The sequence below is a fragment of the Herpailurus yagouaroundi genome, unplaced genomic scaffold (genome assembly GCF_014898765.1).
Source record: "Herpailurus yagouaroundi ecotype Mexico unplaced genomic scaffold, PumYag 181, whole genome shotgun sequence".
Classification (NCBI taxonomy): domain Eukaryota; kingdom Metazoa; phylum Chordata; class Mammalia; order Carnivora; family Felidae; genus Herpailurus; species Herpailurus yagouaroundi.
In genome coordinates this window covers 19422859-19433088 of record NW_024412412.1, presented here as the reverse complement: position 1 = coordinate 19433088, position 10230 = coordinate 19422859, and the positions used below count along the sequence as shown (strand labels likewise).

Genomic DNA, 10230 nt, shown 5'->3' with positions numbered 1-10230 from the left:
ATGACTCAGACTCAAATTGTTGCTAGTCTAGTTAGAAGAGAGTTCGGGGGCTTAAACAGTTAAGTCACCAACTTTGGCTTAGGTCATGATCTAAGGTTCATGAGTTTGAGCCCACGTGGAGCTCTCTGCTGTCATCACAGAGCCTGCTTTAGATTCTCTTTCTCCCCCACCCCATTCTGCCCCTCCCCTACTTTCACATGTGCTCTCCCTCTCTCAAAAATAAACATTAGGAAAAAAAGTATAAAAAAAAGAGTTCAAAAAATTATAGTGTTTGGCAAGTAATAAATAATATTAAGTGAAAAAATGTGGGGTAAAAAATGATACATTACAGCAAGCTTTTAAAAGTTTTAAAAAATTTTCTTGATATTTTCATCTCAGGAAACCTTTATGCTCACAAAAAATGTTGAAGATCCCAAGTAGCTTTGGTTTATATGAATTCTCTTATTTCCTTCCTTATTCAATCTTTTGTAGTTTTTTTTTAATTAAAAAATATGAAGAAGAGCAAACCTCCCACAAATATGTACTTAGAAATGAGAGAAATATTTAAGTAGACTTTGAAAGTAAAATGGTATTTTTTGTGGATAATACATTTTACCTGGACAAGTAGTAGTTTCTTAAAGGTTGTTGCAACATGGAATCCGAAATCATTGATAGGAATTTTTCATACTGTTATATGAAAATCCATTGCTTTATGTTGTACTTTGAATGGCTCTTTTACTAATGTATGATCTTGGAAAATATTGGTTTGTTGAGTTATACACATATTCCAAATAACATATTTAATTACACCACATGAAAAATTGCATTTTTTCATATCACCACCAATCTTACCAGAAAAGTAATTACTTTGAGACTGTAAAGCCCAGAGTGGTGGTTGTGTGCTTTCTAAAATTTTCATTTTCAGTTGGAAGTTGAATTTTATCATTGGCAATAAGTTTGTCTACTGTTTCCCTTACAATGCTAGCTTTTCTGTGCTCATCTTTGAAAAAAAAAATTTTGTTGTTGTTGTTGTTAAATACTCAAGTCTGAATAAATGATTTTCTGTTAGTCATGGTGCTCCAGGATAACAGTAGTTGGTTCTAGTCACATCTCAACCAGTGGTGCAAATGCTTCTCCTTTAGACAGCTCTCTTCATTTGCTGCACAACAGAAGAGCTTTATGTAATTTTCTTATTTCATCACACAGAATATTTTTTAAATACATACTTCTGGTTTGAGATTTAATAAAATTAATAAAAAAAACCACTGCTTCATCAAGGCCATTTTAAGTAAAAAAGCCTTCCTCTTTTTCCCCACTGGAAGATATGACCGTAAAGAATACAGTAGTATGAATTGAGGCCATTTTCTGGATTTGGGCTAAGGAGATAGGAGCTTTACTTATCCTCCCTGGAGCATGATATTTGCAAATGTGAACATGCTGAAAAATAAAAATAAAACCTTAACATTAATAAAAATAAAATCTTAACATTATTTATTATGAAAATAAGTTTGATCTCATGAATCCCCTGAGCATTGAAGACCTTCTTTGGTTCTCTCATAGATCACACTTTCAAAACAAGTGATATGATTGTAAAGATGTTAAACACTTAGAAAAAGGGCAAAGAAATATAATATTTTTAAGCATTATTTTCTCTTGATGGTAAAATTATGGATGACAATTTGCCTTTAAAATTTTTTTTTAAATATTTATTTACTTAGAGAGCAAACATGTGCAAGTGAAGAAGGGGCAGAGAGACACAGGGACAAAGAGAATTACAAGCAGAGCTGGGTGTGGGGCTTGATCCCATGAACTGTGACATCAGGACCTGAGCTGAAATGAAGAGTCAGGAACTTAATCAACTGGGCCACCCAGGCACCCCAACCTTTACAATCTTTTTTAAATATATTTTTCAGTGTCCTGTTAAGAGTTCATATTACTTTCAAAAAGAAGAAAAGAATATCATGCTTCATATTCCTGGCTGTAAAACGGTAGGCCTCTAAATAGAAGACAAATTTAGCAAAAGACATTTTTTCTAAATATGGAGGATATTTGGGCATGTTTTGGCCAAAAGTAAACTAATACGGAGGTGGGTGAGTCTAAGGATACAGAAGAAGAGGGTAGCATCAAACAAAAAGGGGGAAAAAAATTCCAGGCCACACAAGGGGAAATGAGACCAAAGCATGTATGTAGTCCATTCACACAGACATATGATTCGAGACTGTGGTAAGACCAGTGCTCCTACCTACATTCTTTTCAGATGATCTTAGGGGAAATAAATGGGCTGAATGTCCATTGAACATGTATGTCACAGAACTGGGGTATCGAGTAGGTAACTATTCAGGACAGTTTATGTCATATGCCGGGTCTAAAAGAAAGGAAAATGGGGACTCCTTATTCAAAAATTAATAATTTCAAGATAGTGATATCAGATTGCAAGGGTGACACCCTTCAGAGGGGAGGGCACCATTGTTGCAGCAATAGTATGCAGCAGTCGCATACTCACAAACATGCACTACCTCTGATAACCTGAAAGTATTTTAAAGCTCAAATTCTAAGGCCCAGGTATTGTCCCCCCAGGAAAAAGTAAAATATTTTCCCCCAGAAATATAATAAATCTAACAATAAGATGCCAGGGGCACCTGGGTGGCTCAGTAGGTTAAGCATCCAACTTTGGCTCAGGTCATGATCTTGTAGTTTGTGAGTTCGAGCCCCGCATCAGGCTCGCTGCAGTCACCACAGAGCCCACTTTGGATTCCTCTGTACCCCTCTCTCTCTCTACCTCTACCCCTACCTCTGAAAATAAATAACCTTTAAGAAATAAATATTTTTTTAAAAAATAAATAAAACAACTGGATGCTGCCAAATATGGTCTGCTTATTTTCTTGCTTCTTGGAATTTTCAGTATACTTTACAAATATTGTAACTTCATTTGTAGAAATGAAACTTCAGAGAATCACCCTTCTACATTCACCCCTTTAAGGTTTAGTGTTGTCGGTCATTTTGGCAGGCTTTTCCAAATGTAGCACTGAATATTGTATCTTCAAATATAATTGTTTAGTTGTGTCATAACACCAAATAGGTAGAAGTGTCTTTTGTGAGTGAATAAGTATAAAGATTTGCAGAAAATTAATTAATCACATAAATTTTCATTAATAAACCAAAAAAGGAAATAGTATATTCAAATTTGTTTGAAATTGCATTTTAATCTATGCATTTTTCTAAAAATTATTTTCTGCTTCTTTTCTTTTCCTTTAAGAAAAAGGTGTTTGGAGTCAAGTCATGTTGTTTTCTGGTAGCTCATGCACAAAATTTCCTTATTTCCAAGGACAAAAAAATCATTACCATGAAATGGTGATAAATGAAATGGTATTCTTATGTTGATCCCATGCCCTTTTGGTATGTAGTGAACCATTTTAGTCTGATGGCAGGTGTATATTTTCTAGCTATATTTTCTTTAATAAAGGTATATTTTTAAAATTCAATAACCACATTTATTCAATCCAGATTCGTCATCCTTTTGTCTACTTTTTTAGGTTAATAATATTTGTATATGACTCACATGCAAATTTTCAATAAATAAATAAATTTTAATAATAGCAGTTCTTTGAAATGGCACACAATTTGATGTATAACTATTTCACAATAGGAAACAGTGTTGGGTTTCAGCAAGAAACCGTGTTTAATTACTATTGAGATATCTTCATTTAAATTTTATTCAGTCAAACCCATCTAAGGAATCTACACAATATTTTTCTAAAGTTGTTTAAAAGTGAAGGATACATTTGTGAAATTGACTTTTAGTTTAACTAGAATAGATCTTCATTTACTTCCTCATGGGAGCTTAACCTATTTTTGATTCAAATTCATAGATTAGGTTTATACAACTTAAACTAAACCAAAACTCAAGCATTCATTAATTTTTCTAAGACAGTTTATTTCAATTAACAAGCACTGCATAGTGCTTACTATGTAATAGGCTCGTCTAAGCTTTTCATAAATATTAATTCATTTGCTTTTCACAACAAACCCAGAATAAAGATACTACTATAATTCTCGTTTCACAAATGAAGCCCAAAGAAGCTAAGAGGCAATGTAGATGGAAGCCAACAATAACTACTCTGTCCTATTAGAATCCAGAATAGTGTTTTCTTTAGCAAGTGAGAAAGAGTGTGAGAAGAGGGGTTCCTGGGACACCCACGCCATTCTTTTTTGGATGTGGGTGCCGGTTACCTAGGTTTGTTCACCTTGGGGAGATGTGTTGGGTTATACACTTAAGGCAAATGTACTTTTCTCTCTATATAGTAGCATATATATTTTTATACAGTATTCTTCAATAAAATGTTGAGGAAAGAAAGAGGTCAAATGTCTTGTTCCAGGTCATACAAATTATTAATGGCAAGACCAGGATTGGAACATAGGCTTGTCTAGGTTCTTAACCACCGTTGTGCCAGATACTCTGAGATATTGGTATTTTGCTCTTTGGATTATCTACCTCTGGTCCTTTCCTGTCCCTCCATCTCAGTAGGAAGGCCCCTTGTGTTTCCTAGTCTCAGGGGTCTTTGCATAGCTGAATCAGAATTTTAGGAAGGCAACAGCTCTTTGTGAATTTGTTTTTTGTTTGTAAAAGCTTAAAAACATTGAAAAAGTAAGTTATCAAGAAGGGAAATAGAAGAGATTGTCTTTCTGTATTCTCAAAGAGTAGGATAATCTCAAATACTGGTAAGGAAATGTAGGATAATCCCATACTTTCTAAGGACCTCTTCCCCCATCAAAGTAGTATTCAGAGATGGTAATAAGACTTCACTAGGAATGGGTATTGGCAAAACTAAGGACACTGAACCCATGGCCATGATATTCACAGCTTTCTACAGATCTCTGTGGTCAAGTGAAGGAGAAACAAAGGACTTTTATGGACCAGTATGGCCTTGGTCAAGAAGATGTCACCAGTGACATATTGAGTAGATGTTAAATGCCTTTGTTTTACTCTCTAGACATTATTTGCGCCTCTAGATTATTTGAATCAGTTTTAATCATTTGTGTGTGTGTGGGGGGGTGGTGTGTGTGTGTGTGTACAGAAAATCATTGCTCTGGAAAATTAAGGCATAAAAAAAGAAAAGTATTATATGACATAGAGGGATCTAGTAGGGAGAGAAAGTTCATCTTAACCGAGATTGTTGTTAGTTATTTTTCTAATAAATATTCCTCTGTTTGTCATGAAATAGTTAAAAAAGTAAATGGATAACCAAGGTATCTGGTTTGAAATTTTAAAAAAAATAAATTCAATTTGGGGCACCTAGGTGGCTCAGTCGGTTGGGCATCAGACTTCAACTCAAGTCATGATCTCATGGGGCTCAGGTCATGATCTCATGGTTCATGAGTCTGAGCCCCACTTTGGGCTCTATGCTGACAGCTTGGAGCCTGGAGACTACTTTGGATTTTGTGTCTCCCTCTCTCTACCCCTCCACTGCTCGCATGCTCGCTCTCTCTCTCTCTCTCTCAAAAATAAGTATTCAAAAATAAAAAATAAAAAAAAAAAAGAAATTGCCATTAGCATACTTGGAATAGGCCTTTTGCATTGACTTGGTTGTTTTATGCATCAGCAGCATTTCTGAGACTAAGTACAGGTATCCTCAATTTAAATTGGTTTTAAATAAGGGAGTTCTGGGGTTCCTGGATGGCTCAGTGGGTTAAGCACCCAACTCTTGACTTTGGCTCAGGTCATGATCTTATGGTTTGTGAGATTGAGCCCCACATTGGGCTCTGTCCTGACAGTGCAGAGCCTGCTTGGATTCTCTCTCTTCCTCTCTCTCTGCCCTTCCCCTGCTCATTTGCTTTCTCTCTCTCTCTCTCTCTCTCTCTCTCTCTCTCTCTCTCTCTCTCTCACTCTCTCTCTCTCAAAATAAATAAATTAACTTAAAAAAGAAGGGAGATCTAAATTTTTGGCAATCTTGAACATTTAATATGTTTTAAGCATATTATTTAAGGAGAGTGATTTTAACAATCATAAAGAATACATTAAATCAACAGGCTAAATCATGCTATTGTGTGGCAATTTGAAAAAAAAGAAAGAAAGAGAATGGTAGATTTCCTCAGGCTGCTCCTCGTCACTAGGATATCACTGGGGAAAACAAGGTAGGAAACTAATTTTTTTTAAGTTTATTTTATTTATTTTGAGAGAGAATGAACAAGCAAGGAACAAGCAGAAAGAAGGAGAGACAGAGAATCTCAAGCAGGCTCCATTCTGTCATGGGGCTCTATCCCAGGAATCATGAGATCATGAACTGAGTCAAAATCAAGAGTTGGATGTTTGACTGACTGAGCTACCCAGGTGCTCTGAAGGTAGGAAATTATTAAAAGAGGATCATCATTTACACATATTGCAAATGCCATGACACTTCAGGGCTTTTTCTAAGTCTGTGTACTCAGCATTGGAGTCTGGGTTGCTGCTTGTCAGCTGAAGCCAGCAGTAGTGGCTTCTGGCTAAGTTGAGAATTAATCGTTTATCTAGTCCAGGTCCAGAATCACCTCCTGTGGTGTATTCTCATAGCCCAGATGAATAAAATCACAAAAGCAGGAAGCACAGTGTAGAAAGTGGTAGAAATGCTCACGATGGCCTTTGGGAGAATCACTGCAAACTGTACACAATCGATTATTGTCTGGTCTTGGATTTTAAGCTCTCTGGGTGCCAAACTTCGCAGTTTTGACCATAAGAAGCATTTTTGTAGGTTTGTTTGTTTTGAAAAGCCAAAGTCCATTGGTGAGCCAAAGACAATGATTGTCTACAATAGACAACAGCTGTGATTGGATGGACTCCCATGTTACCTCTTCTGTGCCCAAACTGCTCCCGGAGCCATCTCTCTCTGTGCCCACTGAGCCTCTGACTCCTTTAACTTCCTGCATATCCCTGAGGTTATTAATCCTGCAATACAAGAATGTAAATTACTTGATTCTCTTCCACAAGAAGTACTTGGGATTCATATTTGCTTGAAGAGCATCAAGCCTTGATAAGCTCCTCTTCTCCCTATGTAATTCAAAATACATGAGCAGCACTGTACCAAATATGGGACTTTTATTAAATTTTTTTTCCCTAGGAAATAAACTTTATGGATTTTATATGTAGGAGAATACTTTTTAGAGATGAATTTTCTATTTGGGCTTTTGTTCAAGTTTACTATTTTTGATATCATGTACAAGATCAAATAATTCAGAAATATTTTAGTGACATATAACCATATAACCTGGTAAAGTAGAAACCAAGATAAATCATTATGGCATAATAGTAGTGGGGATTAGAAAAGAACAAAATGACTTAATACTATTATTTAAAGAGAGAATACAGGCAACATTGTATAAGTTATTTCATCTATATTCTGTCCCATTGCTTCAGTGAACCTGTTTTCACTATGGCCACCGCTGAGTTTCTAGGAATCATCTAATGGATGCTTTTTTTTTGGTCTTCTTTTACTTAATGTCTTGAAGCAATTGACAATGTGGACACTCTTTATCTTGAAATTCCTTCCTCTCTTGCTTGTCATTCCCTCAGTTCCTCTGAGTTCCATTCTTATTCTCTGACCACTCCCTCCTATGTCTATTCAGTAGATTTATTTAGCTCCACCCACATCTTAAATGACCCTATGTCCAAGGGTTGAGTCCTATACCGTCTTTTCCTTCTCTTTATTGCTCTATTCAGGCAGTCTTGTTCATGTACAGTTTCTTTTATCTAGTAGTTTATAATGAAACCAAATTTGTGTTTCCCTCAACCACTTTTTCATGTGCTCTAGAGTCAATATAAAAATAGCTTTCAGACATTCTATTCCTCAGAGTCAATATTTCTAAAATGAAACTACTGACTTCCTATGTCTCTGCTGAGTGCTTCTCTTTCTGTGTTTCTGCTCTCATTTTATGGCACACACACTGATACAGTGGGCCCAACATTCATTCATTCTTTCATTTATTATTTATTGAGTCTGATCTTATTTATTTGTGACTCCTAGAAAATCTCCTTTTTGATAGGACTCCTACATAGAGGTAGAAGCTCTTAGGACAGCCTCTATCTCTTGGCCATCTGTTCTAGGAGTTTTTCTTTGGGCTCCTTCATTCTCTCGGCCAAAAGCTTAGCATATTCTGCAGCCTTTTCCTTATTTTTCTTAGTACGTTGCTTCTTCAAAGCAATATGCTGACATTTGTGTTGGAGGACAGGTGAAGTAACAAGATGCCGAAGATGCTTTGGTTCTAGGTTTCTTACCTTCTTTGTTTAGGGGCTTTCTCATAACATACTGGTAGAAATCATCTTCACAGAGATTTAAAGTTTGTCATTCTGCCAGCTCTTTTGGGCCCCAGGCAATGAGGCACAGTAGTATCAGTGAGTCCAGGAATGTCCTTCTCCACTTTTATTACAATGATCACATTGAGCACATTGTTAGCATCCACAGTGCAACCACAAATGGATTTGCACTTTCTTTCTCCAGTCCTCCTTGGCTGGGAGCGGGAAGGCCCCTTACTCAGTAGCAGGTAGACATGGCCATAGGTCAAGACACCCTACTTTGTGGGGAAGCTTGGTTTGTCATCGCCATCACTGATTCAGACCACATAACCCTTCCATTGTTCACCCAGAGCAACAGCAACAACCTCGTTGGCCGCACACTTCTCATAAAAGGTATGAAGTTTGCACTCTTCGTCCATCAGTGACTTTCTGACAGCCAGTAGCTGGGAAAGAGACATCCAGCTTCATCCTGAAGCAGCCTGCCACCTCTGAGGCCCCACAAAAAAGAACAATATTAATGCCTTTTAATGAAATACTGTATTTTAGTCCCATTTTCACCCTCTCTATTCCCATTGTCACTGGCTTACTTCAGATCTTCTTCATTACTCCTTTGACCATTACCAATTCTGATTATCTCACTCCATCCTGCCCTCCCCAATCCATCTTGCATAAGGCAGTAAGAGTGATCTTTCTAAAATGGTAAGTTGAAATCATTCCCTATGCTTCCTATCTCACTGGTTGCCACAGTCTATAAAATGTGATTCAAATTTCTCCCCATGGCACACATACATAGTAACAACCAGTACAAAAATAGTCATAAAATGTTCTTGTAAAATCAGATTTTGTTCTCTCACACTTCTCCACCTTTTCCTTTTCAAAATAAAACAGTTTTTATTTATCTTCAATCTCACCTCAAGCAGTATTTTTTGGGAAAAACCTTCAAGATTCTCCCAAGCTGACTTAGAAGGTGCTTCCCTTAGGCTCTATTAGCAGCAAATTTGTCATAAATTTCTCCACTAGACCACTCATCACGTTGTTTTTCTCTGGGTTGCTTGCTGGTGAGCTACCTGAGTTCACGGACGAAATATATCATTTGGTCCATTATTTAAAATATAGTCTATAATCAATAAATATACAGGAAATGTCACATGATCAAAACTGAGCCAATGGTTCTTCTCTCTCTCACTGTGGGATTGTGGGTGATCGTCTCCCATGTTCGGATGCTTGGTTTCAGGCTGCAGTGTTTGGGAGAAATCAGTGATTTTTCAGAACTTTGGTAGGTGCCCACAGCTGGCACTAGTGTATTTTTTGCCGCTTCAAAGCACCTATGGACAGTCCTTTGCTTTTCCATACAAGAGGAAGCTTAGGAATGCTTTGCTTCCTTCTAGGTCAGGCTGCCTGCAGATATGGACCCTTTCCTCTGCTGCCTTTTTGCAAGTTACATTAAATACAGTATATGACAAGAGCTTCTTAATATTGTACTGTAGTCAACATCCGTGTGAGTGTATACAATGGCCCCCGTGCAGGAAAAGATTGAAAAGAATGGTAGTAGGAGCAAGGAGATGATTATGGTGGAAGTTAAGAAGTAAATCATTGAGAAGTACGAACAAGGTATGCAAATAGGCCAAAACTCCAAGATTTTATAAGAAGTCTATGTCTGCATCTTGTCTGCACAAGCGGAGAAAAAGGCAGAGGAATCCCTCACTTCAAATGAGATAAGGGAGATGTGTAAAAAATGTGGGAAACAGTGCAAAATTTTGTAGAAAACACCACCTGAATAAGGCTGTAGCAGTGAAAGTGATGAATCTGTTTAATGACAATGCAATGTCACAGTTCTGTGAAATCCTCTAAAGGTGGCAAAAACAAGTGTCATTGGATAGGTTTCTTGTTAAAGTTGCATGAATAGAAAAAGATTCCATTGAGCCTATTGATAGCAGTGATTCCATTAATGATAATCAAAGCCTTTATACAATAACCCTCCTCTCTCT

The 10230-nt window shown here is 36.9% G+C and overlaps 1 pseudogene; it reads right to left on the bottom strand.

Annotated features, from left to right (window-relative positions):
* Positions 1-7952: 7952 nt before the first annotated feature.
* Positions 7953-8710, bottom strand: LOC121039917 (40S ribosomal protein S6-like; annotated as a pseudogene).
* Between the last annotated feature and the right edge of the window lie 1520 nt (positions 8711-10230).